The sequence below is a fragment of the Neofelis nebulosa genome, chromosome 1 (genome assembly GCF_028018385.1).
Source record: "Neofelis nebulosa isolate mNeoNeb1 chromosome 1, mNeoNeb1.pri, whole genome shotgun sequence".
NCBI lineage: Eukaryota > Metazoa > Chordata > Mammalia > Carnivora > Felidae > Neofelis > Neofelis nebulosa.
This window is the reverse complement of record NC_080782.1, coordinates 79,267,196-79,281,813: the sequence shown is the minus strand read 5'-3', so window position 1 is coordinate 79,281,813 and position 14,618 is coordinate 79,267,196. Positions and strand designations below refer to the sequence as shown.

Here is a 14,618-nt window from a genome sequence, read left to right as displayed (position 1 = left end):
TTGGAGCCTATGTATGGTGGTTTTAGCAGGGACCTGTGCATTTACCTTTGGTTGAAGATGGAGCTGATAAGGACCTGTTTTTACATCTCCCATAAGTCTAGGTTTTCATCATTTTAACCATTAGAGTAATATATTCAGGAGCATTCTTGAATTAGCAGTTAGATTGCCATTACCATTGATTCCTCCAGGCAAAAACCCTACATAGTAGACCAGGTGGTGGGTTTGATCCTGAACTCTGATGAGCTCTGAACCTTCCTTATAACATAATCCAGGTTCCATTGCAGAAAATTAGTGCAGGTCTCTCAGATACAAGGAAGAAAATAAGTTCTTAGTGATCTGAACATAGTAGAGAGGAATGAATAAAATATGAATGTGTGGGTGAGTTTACATTAATAGTGGCAATTAGAAACATAAATTTACCAGACTGATGACTTGTGCCATTTTTGAGGGCTTTATGCACTTAACCCCTAGCTTCTAGCATGAGTGAGGGATACATAAGTATTGGAACTATATACTGCTTGTTATTTATATATATTTTGCCTGGATTTGACATGTTCATGGATCTCCACTTCCCCTAGCAATGACCCTTGAAGTCATCTATGTGTGGTCTCTGTCTGATGTTTAGAACTTCAGCCATAACATTGAGTAAGATGGGTAGGACGAGGAGTTAGTGAGAATGGGATTCATAGTTTCTTCTAAAAAAACACTGTGAGTGTAGATAAGCAACATTAATTGTGTCATAATATTGTATGTAAAAAAGCCATATCGTCAGTCAAACATAGAAACTATGCCCATCTATAAAGAATTCCTGCTTGAGAAGTAATATTCTTCAAGGAGTATTATTTATCTCATTTTCATCTTTTTTGGGAAACCGAAACTTGATGGTAATATTTTGTTTCGAATACCAGATCTGGGGGTGCCTGGGTAGCTCAGTTGGTTAAGCGTCCGACTTCAGCTTAGGTCATGATCTCGCAGTTCATGAGTTTGAGCCCCAAGTTGGGCTGTGGGCTGACAGCTCAAAGCCTGGAACCTCCTTCAGATTCTATGTCTCCCTTTCTCTCTGCCTCTCCCCCTCTCATGCTCTGTCTCTCTCAAAAATAAATATTAAAAAAAAAAATTAAAGAGTGCCAGATCTGTCATGGGTAGACATTTTTTATGGAAACACATAGATATATTGGATATAGCAATCAAATTTCTTTTAGACTCACAGACCTTATATGTCAGAAAAAAGAATTTAAATATAATAATATAAATAATATAAATATATAAAAATTAATATAAATAAAAATAAATAATATAAATATATAAATAAATATATAATAATATAAATAAATATAAATACTAATATCTTTCTTAGTATAATTATAAATATATTTGGTTATCAATTCTAGATGTTACATTATGCATATACATATACTTTATTTCTTCTTTAACAAAAAAATGGTGAGGAAATTTAGCCCTTACAATGAAGGTTTTAATTCCTCTTTCCTTGGGCTTTAATGACTTCCTATGTGACTCGTGGTTTCACCCCACCTAATGTGATAGGGAAGGTCATTTGGAATAGAAGATGCATACTTACTGTGTGTCTTAGTATGGAGGGTATCAGGAACCTGAGTGAAAAGAAAAAAAACAGCCACAATCCCTGCCCTCACAGAGGTTGAAATTTAATTTGGAAACAAAAGATATTATTCAAATCATATTTTAAACAAATGGGAATTACTACAGTAAATAACATGGAAAAGAGTCATGAGAGTCACAAAGAGGATGACTTGGCTTTAGGTAAGGAATTTCAGGGGAGGCTTCCCTGAGGTGATGGTCCATTGCACTCTAGTGTGAACAAAGATTCTTAGGAAGATGTGAATATTCCAGGCTGTGGGGATGAATTGTCTGTGTGGCAGTGAACAAAGACGAAGCAGTTGAAGTGGGATCAGCAAGGCAGAGCATGATGTGAAGTGAGAGTGAGGTTGTTGATAGGTTAGATCAAAACCATGCTGGACCTTGGGACCATGACAAAGAACCTTGCCTTTATTCTAAGAATATTGAGTATCCATCAAAAAATTCAAAAGCAGAGAGATGGAATAATCAGATGTTTCTTTTGAAAAGATGGCTCTAGCTTCAAGGTGATGAATTGAAGGGAAGTGGAGGCCAAACTTGTCTTTTTCTGGAAGAAGAAATATCATAGCTTTTGGATTTGCAACTGGTAAAAGTTTGCCTTCAGTACATTGTTGTGGATTGTTTTTGAAGATGTCTCTCCTTTAGTACTCTCTGCAAAATGTGTAATCCTAGACACTCATTAAAGGAAAATGTTCTGTGTTTTTGTGATGCTGTGGCTTCTAACCTGAGCATTCTTACCTATATCTGTGTTGTCTGTTGTCATAAGCTCTGTGCTCCCTATCATGGCCCAAACAAAATACAATAGACTTTTTTTTTCTTCTACTTGAGCTCTTATAAAATAAACCATAACATAAGGGTTTTGAGGGGACATGTCTGGGAAACTTATTCCTGACATGTGGGACAAATCTCCTACCCAGTTGTTTAAACTAGATCCTGCCAATTCCCTCTCTAGAATCGTGTGTTTTGAAAATTAATTCGTGAACCAATTTCATTAAAACCTGGAACTGTTTTTTTTTTTGTTTTTTTTTTGTTTTTTTCATATGGGAGCCTCCTTTTCAAACTGAAGTAACAGTTTGCATACCAGGTTGGACTATAAGTTTTAAGGAAACAGAAAAGAAAGGAAAAAAAAAATGTTTTCAAAAGCCATTAGAAAGCTATTATGTGTTTGACAGATGGTATTGTCTCACCTTAACCTCACAATTAGATGAGGAAATATTATTAACATCCCGATACTGTAGCTAAGAAAATGGATTTATTACTTTATAAATTTACATATGTAATTCTTGTTATAGACTAATGCCTTCCAGCTTCTCTATAAAATCTAGGGGTGCATCTTTCTTTCTTTAGCTGTAACAATGAGGTTAGATAGTAACCTTTTATCCCTTGTAGAACAAGGCTGGTGAGTCTCCTTACTCCCAGACATTAGTGATAGCATAACTAGGGAAAGGGCCTCAGGCAGGATAGCTGTAGACTGAGAGCTAGGGAAACATTTTTCAGGAGACGAGATCCATCACTCACCCTACGACTACCACCTCTGCCATCACCACCATCACTGTCTCTCAAAATAGCACTATAACTGCCCTCATTATTGCAACTTACCACTTACTTTTGCTGGTATTCTTAACATAGTTATCAGTATAGCTATCATCAAAACACCACCACTGTTGCTATTGCCTTATTTTTATCTAAGCTATCCTGCCAGTGGAGCCACCACCGTGTCTGCTATTTATCATCACCCTCATCACCTTGATGACACTTCATGTAGCTAAGTCAGCTCTTCATTTCTTTTTATACATATGACTGGATTTATCTACAAGGGATTCTGATCACAGTTTTAAATTCTCTGCAGCTTACTCCCAGCCTCTTAGAGAAGAATACCAAGTCTATGAAAAGCTATAGACAGGTTTCTAGAAAAAAGCACTTGACCACAGGAAGGATAAAGAGGTACATGTTAAAAGAGATAATATGAACTGAAGAAGAACAGGCTACTTCAGAAGAGATTAAAGATCAAGTAAGTTAATACTATCAAAAGAGACAGGTTGTAACTAGAGGGATTGAAGAAGAAATTAATGAGATAACTTGGAGTTAATTGGGAGAGGAGAAAAGATACAGACTATAACTCTAGATTAAAAGCCCTTTATTACCACTGTAGATAAATCATTAATCACCAGATACTTGGGGGGAAAATGGAAGAATTTGCCATTTTATATTTATCTGACTACTAGGAATCCATAAGATAATCTAGATAATGCTCATTCAAAACAAAATGTAAAAAGAAAAATAAACAGGGATAGAACTTAAAAAAAAAACATTGGTGGTAAGAGGCAATCTCAAATGATATTCTCTATTTATTTTGAATAATAACAATATTGGTCAAAACCTGTAAGTTTTGCTTATTGTTTCTCCTTCCTTTGGCTGTAGGAAAGATAAAAAATTATAAAGTAAGTCCCTTGGATAGATTATTTCTATTTGAAATGAAGCCTCAACAGCTCACCCTTGATTGGGAAACGAAGCAGAACCCTAGGGCATCCACATAAAAATAAGGTGGGTACTTGTTAGGCAGAGTGCACTCTGGCACGTTCCTTAAAATAAAGGAAAATACAAATTTCACACCAAATTCACAGTCCTTGCCGCTTAAACTCAAACCCCTAAGCTCAACAGGAAATCTGTCTAAACCTACAAAATGAACCTTGTGACTATAGCTTTGAGAGAGATTTTTATATAGGTTCCAGATAAATTAGAAAACCAAGTGGTTCTGTCTATAACAAAAGTAGTCAAATTAAGGTCAGGATAGAGTTTACTCTTCCAAAAAATATGTACAGTAAAAAGAAAATGCTTAGTAACCTTGAAAGTGACCTCAACAGAAAAGTAAACAACCAAACAAAAGCAATCATGGAAACAATAAAATCTAGTTTATATTTAGTTATAATCGGTAATAGTCCAAACTATACATGCAAATGCATTAAATTCTCACTGAAAGTAACAAGGTTCACAAGCATGGAAAAAGCATCTGTCTATTATATGCAAGTGATACAGCAAAAACAACTTAACAGAGGAAATTTGAAAAGGATAGAGAAAACTGTGTAAGGGATATTAAAAAGAGAAGAGGAGTAGATATTTTAAATTGGAGAATTTAAAAAGCATGAATAGAAAACAGAATACAGGATTAAAGTTGAACTTTTCAGAAAAAGGATTTAACTTATGAGCATTTACCAGTTGTTAACATAGAAAGGAGATATGTAAGTCCAGATACAAAGAGATGGATGGGAAAAATGAGAGCTATGAATCAGCCTGATTCTCATTCACTTGTAGGCAACTGTTAAGATAAGGTCTGATGAATCCTGAATTGTCAAAGAAACAGACCTCTGTTCCCATTATCCAATACTGAGTTCAAGAAAGTATTTGGATCAGGCCAAGTTGGCCTGGGGAGGCTGGGTGTGAAATATGAGATATTGTTTTAGTTTTCGTTTCTTTGGGAATTTTAAAAGGTATTTTGTGTAGAGGTTACTGTTTGCCAGCATCATAGAATGCATTATACGTCTGCCTCTGAGATTAATGAGATGAACTGGCCCAGGTGAGAAGTCTGCAACACATTTATCCAGCTAAGGCTTCATGTAGAAATGCTTCATTAATGCGGGAGGGAGAGAGCTGTGCTCTCAGTAGTATCACATGACATATACTCTCACATGTCATCTTGCTAGGGAGGTACAGTCACCTGGAATTTCTTAGATCTGTGGCTTGATTTCTTTCCTCAGTTTTGGAAAATTCTCTGCTCTCGTCTCTTTAAATATTCCATTGCCTCGTTCTGTCTTTTTTTCTCATTCTGGGATGCCAGTACTGTGAATCTTGGAACTTCAGTCTGGATTTTTTTTTTCCTGAACTATTTTCAAAATTAATAATTCAAGATTAATAATTTTCAAGATTAATAATTAACTCTTTAGCTGTATCTGATCTGCTCTTAAGCACACATGTACTAGGTTCTTAATTACATTTTCATTTCCACTTGATTTTTAGAATTTAAAAATATAGTTTTTGTCGACTCTAAATTCTGCATCTTTATTTATTTATTTATTTATTTATTTATTTTTTAATTTTTTTTTAACGTTTATTTATTTTTGAGACAGAGACAGAGCATGAACCGGGGAGGGTCAGAGAGAGAGGGAGACACAGAATCTCAAACAGGCTCCAGGCTCTGAGCAGTCAGCACAGAGCCCGACGCGGGGCTCGAACTCACATACCGTGAGATCGTGACCTGAGCTGAAGTCGGACGCTTAACCGACTGAGCCACCCAGGCGCCCCTAAATTCTGCATCTTATTTGTATTCCTGAATATATTAATTTTAGCATTTATTTTTTTATTTAGACAACAAGCATTTGTTAACTGTATACTGTCTATCAAATCCATAACAAGTGTTGGTGTTAACAAAAATGAATGAGGCTTGGTCTTTAATTGTTTATTTTATTTTATTTTATTTTATTTTATTTTATTTTATTTATTTATTTATTATTATTTTTTTTTTTACTTAAATCCAAGTTAGTTAACATATAGTGTACTAATGGTTTCAAGAGTAGAATTTAGTGATTCATCACTTACATATGACACCCAGTGCTAATCCCAAAGAGTGCCTTCCTTAATGCCCATCACCCATTTAGCCCACCCCCCCACCCAACACCCCACCAGCAACCCTCAGCTTGCTCTCTGTATTTAAGTCTCTTATGGTTTGTCTCCCTAATTATAGCAAGTTTAAAGCCTCTGTGTGATAACTCTAATGTACAGCTTACCTGTGAATCTGTTTGATCTTTTTTGTGTTGCTGCTTGAGTAATTCTTGTCCTTTTTCATAACTGCTCATTTCTTTTACTGAATAATAGACATTATAGATGGAAAAATTGTAAGAATTAATTTGACACTCAGGATGATGTTATTCATTGGAAATAATTTACATTTGCTTTAGTCAGGTAGTGAGGCTAGGGATAGATCAATTTTAATTCAATCAGGGATTGAACCCATGGCAGCATTCAGTCCTTGTAACAGCTGCATTGTTTCTTTTTCTTTTTCTTTTTCTTTTTTTTTTAATGTTTATTTATTTATTTTGAGAGAAAGAGTGCAAGAGTAAGCAGGGCAGGGGTAGGGAGAGAGGGAGAGAGAGAATCCAAGGAAGCCCCACACTGTCAGTGATAAAGCCCCACATGAGGCTCAATCTCATGAACCATGAGATCGTGACCGGGAACCAAGATCAAGAGTGATGTTCAACCACTCAACCTACTGAGCCACCCAGGCACCCCACAGCTGTACTGCATCTGATACATTGTTATTCTTAGAGTTTGGCCTTTGAGGATCTCTTGTATTTCAAAGAAAAAAACAAATAAACAAACACCTGCTCTGGTCCCCTCTTCCCTGATAATCTTCAGACTATTTTAGGTCTCCCAGCTCTATGAGATTTTCAAAAGTTCTTGTCAGTTCTTCAGCTTCTCAGTCATCTTCAGAATAGTAAACCCTGCTAAATTTATTCGAGCGCCACCAGTCTCTGGTGTTTCCAGACATTTTTACCTGTAATATAGGATACGTTTTTCACTTCTCTGTAGAATTTAAAATTCTCTCACTTTCTTCAAACTTTGAACTTTCATCTAAAAGATTTAGGTGTGTGTATTTAAAAAAAAAAAAAAAAAGTCCTGGTTGGTTCTTGAAGGGCTCATTCCATGAGGAAGTTTGTGATTTTTTTTTTTTTTAGAAATGACGAATTTTATTTTATTTTTGATTATTTAATTCTATTCTTTCTGGAATTTCCGATGTGTAGATTTTAGATGTTTTTGGAACCTATCCTTGTTGTTTTCAGAAAAGGCATAATGGTGAAGTAGTAAAGAGAGTAACTTAATCAAGTTTCACTGCTTCATTTTAAAATTTAGTTAACTTTTTATACAACCTAAAAGATTACCCCAGATTTCATGGGGGATAAATGTTTGTGTCACAGTAATCCCCTAGAGGGAGGTTACAGTATCCCTGCTCAGTGTGAGTCTGCTGGTATAATAGGCTGGAGAGAGATGAGAATAAAGTCATGGAGATATTTGTGAATCCAGAAATTGACCCTACCATTGGAGATCAATCCATACAACCCTTGACCTGATATAATCTAATTCTAGTAGGTCATTCAGATAAGATAGAGAGTGAAAGAGACTACAGAAAATTTTATTCATGCCTTAGGGGAAGGCCAAGAAAAAAATCTTTTTAAATTCTATGGCTTTAAATTCTATGGTTGTTCTTTATTAAAATGGTAAAAATAAAATATAAATAAATTTTAGTTAACTGGGTGAGCTTAGTTAAATCTGGAAAACTATGTGTGCCTAAGCTTCATTTTGAGAAAAGATAATTAATTACACATTTTCAAATTACTCTGAGGAAAAAAAAAGTAGGTAAAACATGTAATTATTAGGTCTCATTTGTTCAACACTTGGTGTTAGTACTTTAACTTCCAGAACATTAATTTCCTCTTCACTTGTGCCATTTTATTGGATTTTTTCCCTTTAGGAATCAATCTTAAAATATCTGATAGCCCTCATTGAGTTATATAATTATTCCTTTTTGCAGATAGCCTTGCTGAGAATACAGATTTGAATTTTAAAATTCTTTTATCATTTGTATTATGTTTCATTTTAATCCATCTTAGTCCCTTTTATGTTGTTAGATCTTTACTCCAAATATTTGATAATTCTTACTCATGTTTTTAAGTAAGAGTTAGACTGAGGAGTGTGGGTGGCTACGGTGTTCTTAGCGATTTGCCAGTTAGTTTCCACAATAGCATCTCTTGTGAACAGGAGAGCTGATCGTGGGCTCTGGTTCAATGGAAAGTATATGTCAAGGTAGTTTTGCTCTCTGGATGCAGTGATAGATAGCTTCAGCTGGGGATCCCCCAATGCCAAATGGGATTTGGGGAGGTAGGGGAATTACACTTATGTTTAAAGACTGCCTTGAACTAAAAATCTCTGAACTTTAAAAATATAATGAAAGCACTGGTAATGGATTCTAAAAAGAATACTCTTCCCACCTATATCATATTTTTAGGCTTTTAATTTTGTATGCAGAGCTATCTATGTATCTATGAATTAAGATTCATCTATGGGGCGCCTGGGTGGGTCAGGCAGTTAAACATCTGACTCTTCTTTTCACTTCAGGTAATGATCTCACAGTGAGTTGGAGCCCCGCATTGGGCTCTGTGCTGATGGCATGGAGCCTGCTTGGGATTCTCTCTCCCTCTCTCTGCCCCTCCCCTGTCTCTCTCTCTCTCTCTCTCTCTCTCTCTCTCTCTCTCTCTCTCAGAATAAACTTACAAAAAAAAATTCATCTACATTATTCTCAGGTATATGTTTTTTTTTTTAGCCTTTGTGGGAACTTTGATAAGGTTATTTTAGACATCTCTTTTTCTTTTCCAGTTAAAAAGAAAACATTTTGTTGTAGTTCTCATTCAGATCTTGTGTCACGATCACTATATTTCTTGAGTGCATCTTTTTATCCTTTCACTGTCAAAATTAATTTATTCTACAACCCAATCTTTCTAACAGTTTCTGTCAATTTATATATCTATAAAGGAGGATATGTCAGAATCCATTTAGCACATTTCAGCTTCGTTTTGAGAAGCTTTGAGAAAAGGAAGAATATGTATGGTCTGGAATACAAATATAAAATCTACTTTTGAAATTTGGATACATTTTAATGAAGTTTTACCAGAAGATACAAAAAGACAAAGGAAGATAAAATTTCATTTTTAATATTCCTTGAGATGTTCCTAGGCACATAGAGCCTTCATACATTTCCTTAAAATATTTCTTAAAAAAAATCACAACTTCTACGGAGTGCTGACTTAAATATTCAGCATACGGAACAAAGGTGATTGTATCACCAACCTCAGTTTATTTCTATTTGTGATAACAGAACTATCAACTTTCTAAGAAAAGGATTTGTGAAAATATTCAAAGTTGAATATACAAAATTTCATGTTGTATAAAAAGATCATGGGGGCGCCTGGGTGGCTTGGTCGGTTAAGCGTCGGACTTCGGCTCAGGTCATGATCTCAAGGTCCCTGAGTTCGAGCCCCGAGTCAGGCTCTGTGCTGACAGCTCAGAGCCTGGACCCTGCTTCCGATTCTTTGTCTCCCTCTCTCTCTGACCTTCCCTCGCTCATGCTCTGTCTCTCTCTGTCTCAAAAATAAATAAACGCTAAAAAAAATTAAAAAAAAAAAGATCATGTACTTAGTAGAATAACAATGACAATAATAGTAAACTTTTCTTATAAATTATGTGCTGTTAAGCTATTGATTCTTGGATATATAAAAATCTTTTGTCATATTAATGTATTTGTAATAAATGTATATGAATGAATATTTATAGAAACCTCATTCCAGTGTTCATAAAATTTTACCTACTTAAAAAGGCTACTTGTACAGATTATTACATCCAATTTTGCTCCCTAATATTCTTATCCTTTACCATTTTCTTCTTTTGAAAATGAGTGAACCAAACAAGAACAAATGTGTGTGGAAAACCTGCTTTTTACTGAGGTAAATTCTACTGTAATTTTGGCTGAAATGGATATACATTATTTTTTTTCCAGTGGAGATGTTTGTTCACATATGTATGTCCGGGAAGCAAAAAAAAAAAAATATTTAAAATAAACCATCATGAAAGAGTGAAAGAAAAAAGAGAACCAGTCTTCAGAAAAATCATCATTTCAACAAATGTTCTGATTTTGGTTTGTTGATGAATATATTAATGCAGCAGATCATCTAAAAACTTTTCCAGTTGTATTAGAATCTCAAATGTTTATAAATAGTTAAGATAAAGTTTAATATTTTGTTCTAACTAGTAAAAAAATCTTTCTCAATTCAAATGGGGAAAAAGTCAGCTTCTCAAATATGAGGTAGAATTAAAGAAAATTAAAAGTCACTAAACTTCAGTCCTTGATAAGCATACAAACAAATAACAACTGTATATTTGTTCTATCTCTGACAACTCAATATTTGTTTCATACATTAACATGCTCATTTAGTGTTTGGTGGTAAATCCCATAAGCAGAAAGTGTTTATCTTCTATCCAAAATAATAATAAATACAGTTTGCAAGATTTTAAGTACCTAAGACAACAATAGACCCAGAATTGTGGGAGTAAATTCTCATGAACAAAACTGTCTTTTCAGTATTTGGCAACTTTTAGCAATATTCCTTTTAATGTTTTAATTGACATGAACCACTCATTAAATTATACTATCTTTATTTTTAATATTGATATGTATACACTATGTGTGTGTATATATATATGTGTAAAATACATGTATATATATATATATATATATATATATATATATATATATATATGCACAAATTTCTAGTTGCAGTTACTTCTGGATAACATGTATGGATAATTTTAATAACCTTTATATACTTTCTCTCTAAACTTCAGGTCTTCCACAATTTAAATTCAGATAAGAATCAAGTAAATGTTATAAAATAATGAATTTTGAATTTAGGGGTTTAAATAGTACTCGAAGAATTTTTTAAGTCAAAAGAAAAAAAGGACACATTGGTAAATACATAGTAAACATCATAAAAAAAAAGTTTTATGTGATCTGTCACTCAGCAACTATTCAACATAGCTCAAACAGGGCTCAAGATGCTACAATGCAGTATGAAGAGTTGATAGAAATCAATAAAGAAAAGATGATGAGCTTCCAGGATGCCACGGATTTGGTTTGCTTTTCTAACCACTCTCTGCCCTAATGCCTGACAAAGAATTGTTGTTCCACAAGGTAACCCAAGTAACTCTTTGTTTGAAGATCAAAATTCTCAGCATTGTGAAAAGAATCTGCTTATGTAGTTTTGAAGAAACATAAGTTGGTACAACCTTAATGGAGGCCATTTTGCTTTCCTAAAAAAAATCTTTAAAGGTCTTCATCCACTTTGAACCATAGCTCCTGTTCTGATAGTGTATCTTTAAGAGTAATTAAAAAGAAAGTAAATTCTTTATACAGAAAGATTTTTATTCTAGTGCTCTTAATAATAAGGAAAGCATGGAAGAAGTCTAATTATCCACTAATATAATATCAATTTAATGTAATATGTGGTGAGGGACAATGGGTGAAAAAGGTGAAGGGCTTAAGAGTCCACTTAACACAATGAGCCCTGAGAAATGTATGGAATTGTTGAATCCCTATATTGTACACACGAAACTACTATAACACTGTAAGGTAACTACATTGGAATTAAAATATAAGTAAAAAACAAAACATTCACAAAAAGTTAATATTGTGGTAGAAAGAGTATATTTTAGTATTTAATTAGTAGCTAGTGTATATTGAAAGCTCATTATATTTAAAACACTATTCCAAACATTTATGTAACTTTCTAATTCTCATATTAACAAAACACAGCAAGTACTGTTATCATTCCTGTTTTATAGTGGATAACACCAAGAGAGAAAGGTGTTAGGTAAACTGCTTGAGCTTACATCATTAGAACATGAGAGTTGGAATTTGAACTTTGATCCCAGAAACTTTGATCGCAGATCCTGTACTCTTGTATTATTCTGTTTCTTATTGAAAAAAGGTATAAAAATATGCATATAATATCACAAATATTTTATACATAAATAGACACATACATACATAAATGAAAAAATTAAGATGATCATTTTTGTGTGGTAAAATTATGGGTGACTCTTCCCTTGTTTCTACTTTCCAGTATTTGATACACTTTTCTATAATAGATTTGTACCAGTTTTATAATGAGATAAAAGTATATATTTTTAGATAAAATATCAAGCCTTGTCATGACTTATCATGATAAGGCCTTATCAAGCCTTATCACTGAATTAAAAGTTTGATTCTCTTAATTGAGGATGAGTTACACAAGTCTCTGCGATGCAGAATAGGGCTTGGGATGAGTTAGCTCTCAAAAAATAGTTGCAAACGGATTGACTAAAAGAATGAATTAAATGGCTAAGTCATTCAAATCGGGTTAAAGTTGTTTCCTCTTTGTGTAAAATTTGAAGTTTATAGATTTCTTAGAGTTCACATGCATGTACATATATAGGGATGACATGAATATTCATGGAATATTTTTAAACTTCCATCTCTCCAATAATATTTTCAATATGTTTTATAGAATATCAGCAATGCAGGATGATAATTTAAAACAGGACCTATTGGCAAACAGAGTTTAGAAATGCTATGTATTACCTCTCCTTCTTACAGATTTAAAATGCTCATTATTATGTTAGTATTTTAAAGAAAAATCTTAAAGAAAAACAAAGTTTTATTCTTTGACCAAATTTTTCTTAAGGAAACTGTGGAAACTTTGCAATACTTTTTTGGTCAGCGCTGCCGTAAATAATTTTTATTCCCTTCAAGATGCTTCCCATGATATAATATCTTTTATACTTTTGGAGCATAGATTGATTATACAGGAATGACTTTCCAGATATGAGTGTCTAGGAATTCAGGAGTCTACTCTGACTGTAGTTTCATATTTGAATTTTAATTGTATATATTATTTATCAACAGTATATAACTTATGTCTCTGGATAATAAACCTCTCATTAAACAGCATTTGAGCCACAAAATAAAGGAACTTAAGAATTTAGTCCTGTCTGGAAAGATACAGCTTTCTAAATAGTCATTCAAAATAAACTCACTGATTTTTCACATATATATGGCAGTGCTTACATTAGGTCATCTTTTTTTGACTGCAGATTTTCTAGAAATATCCATTCAGTGATTTTGTTTGTGCTTCAATAGTATTGTTATAAAAACATATGTATATTCATTAATAACAACAACAACAAAAACACCAAATAGCTCAGAAAGTGTATCTCTATGTATATAAATCAATATAGATACTGGTATGCTATTTTACATAAATGGATTTTTATTCTATGTATTATTTTAAAACCTATCTGCTTATCAATTTCCACTCATTTTCCCCTCTCCTTTGGCCCTCTGATCTATTCACAGTGGTTTCTAATGGTACCTTGTATGTCAATATTATGGAAATTCCTTTATCTGGGATATTTCCCCCTTAATTTTTCTTGAAGTTAACATAAGTGACACCTTTAGATAGCAGCTAAATTGTCAGTTTTTTTTTTTTCAGAGAAACCATTCTATCCTCCCTTTCTAGATAAATTTCTAATATCTTCTAGTCTTAAAAGACTGGGTACCTCTCCTTCATAGCAGCTGTAACAGGTAAAATACTATTTGTTTTTCTCAGATAAATTGTCTTTCCTCAGAAGATTAAGCTTTCCATAAGGGCATGGTTTAAAACCTTTTCTCCCCATTGGTGGTAATATTTGTTAGTACTCACCCCTGTTCCCATGCTTTTGTGTTAACTATTGCAAAGAATTGGAAACCTGAAAATTACATTTTAAGCCTCTTTTGCAGTTGGATTTTACATAGGTTCTGCCAATAGTTGTCTCTGGACAGAGGTAAGACACCTGGTGAGAGGGATAGCCATTCTGCCTCTGGCTCCAGCATCAGAATCACCTATAAGTGGCTTTGTGACCCAGGCAGCAGCATCAGTAGTTTCAGTAATGGGAGCATAGAAGCTACTGCTTAGTACATACATCTAGAAGCATCAAAGTGAACTTGGGGATTTGGTCTGGGTAGTGGGAAGTCCTGATTTCTGGGCAACACCATCATATTCCTTGAGTTCTTTCAGCCCATCTATCACCTTTATAATAAATTGTTACTTTGGACCCCTCACTGCTTTACATAGATTGGTTTCTGATTTCCTAACTGGATCCTGACCAAAAAACCTAGTTCATGTCATGTATTTTCAGTGAATGCATGCACCTGCTTTTTCACTCAATAATATGCCATAGACATATTTTATGTAAATAAATGCAGATATACATCAACATTGATTTATACATCTATTTAAATTACTCCTTCTAGCTAAGCTATAAAATAGAAATAAGATTTATTAAAATCATCTCTATCTGAGTTGAGGCTACATTTAATTTTTAAC

At 33.8% G+C, this 14,618-nt stretch overlaps 1 long non-coding RNA gene across 2 annotated transcripts in view; it reads right to left on the bottom strand.

The window, feature by feature from the left end:
• Positions 1–14,093, bottom strand: part of LOC131510796 (uncharacterized) — a 43,617-nt gene extending 29,524 nt beyond the window's left edge. For both annotated transcript variants that reach the window (XR_009261201.1, XR_009261213.1), the window contains exons 1-3: positions 13,956–14,093; positions 6,396–6,472; positions 5,301–5,494 (exon numbers count right to left, since the gene is read on the bottom strand). This is a non-coding gene — a long non-coding RNA (uncharacterized LOC131510796). The remainder of the gene's footprint in view (positions 1–5,300; positions 5,495–6,395; positions 6,473–13,955) is intronic.
• Positions 14,094–14,618: the final 525 nt, after the last annotated feature.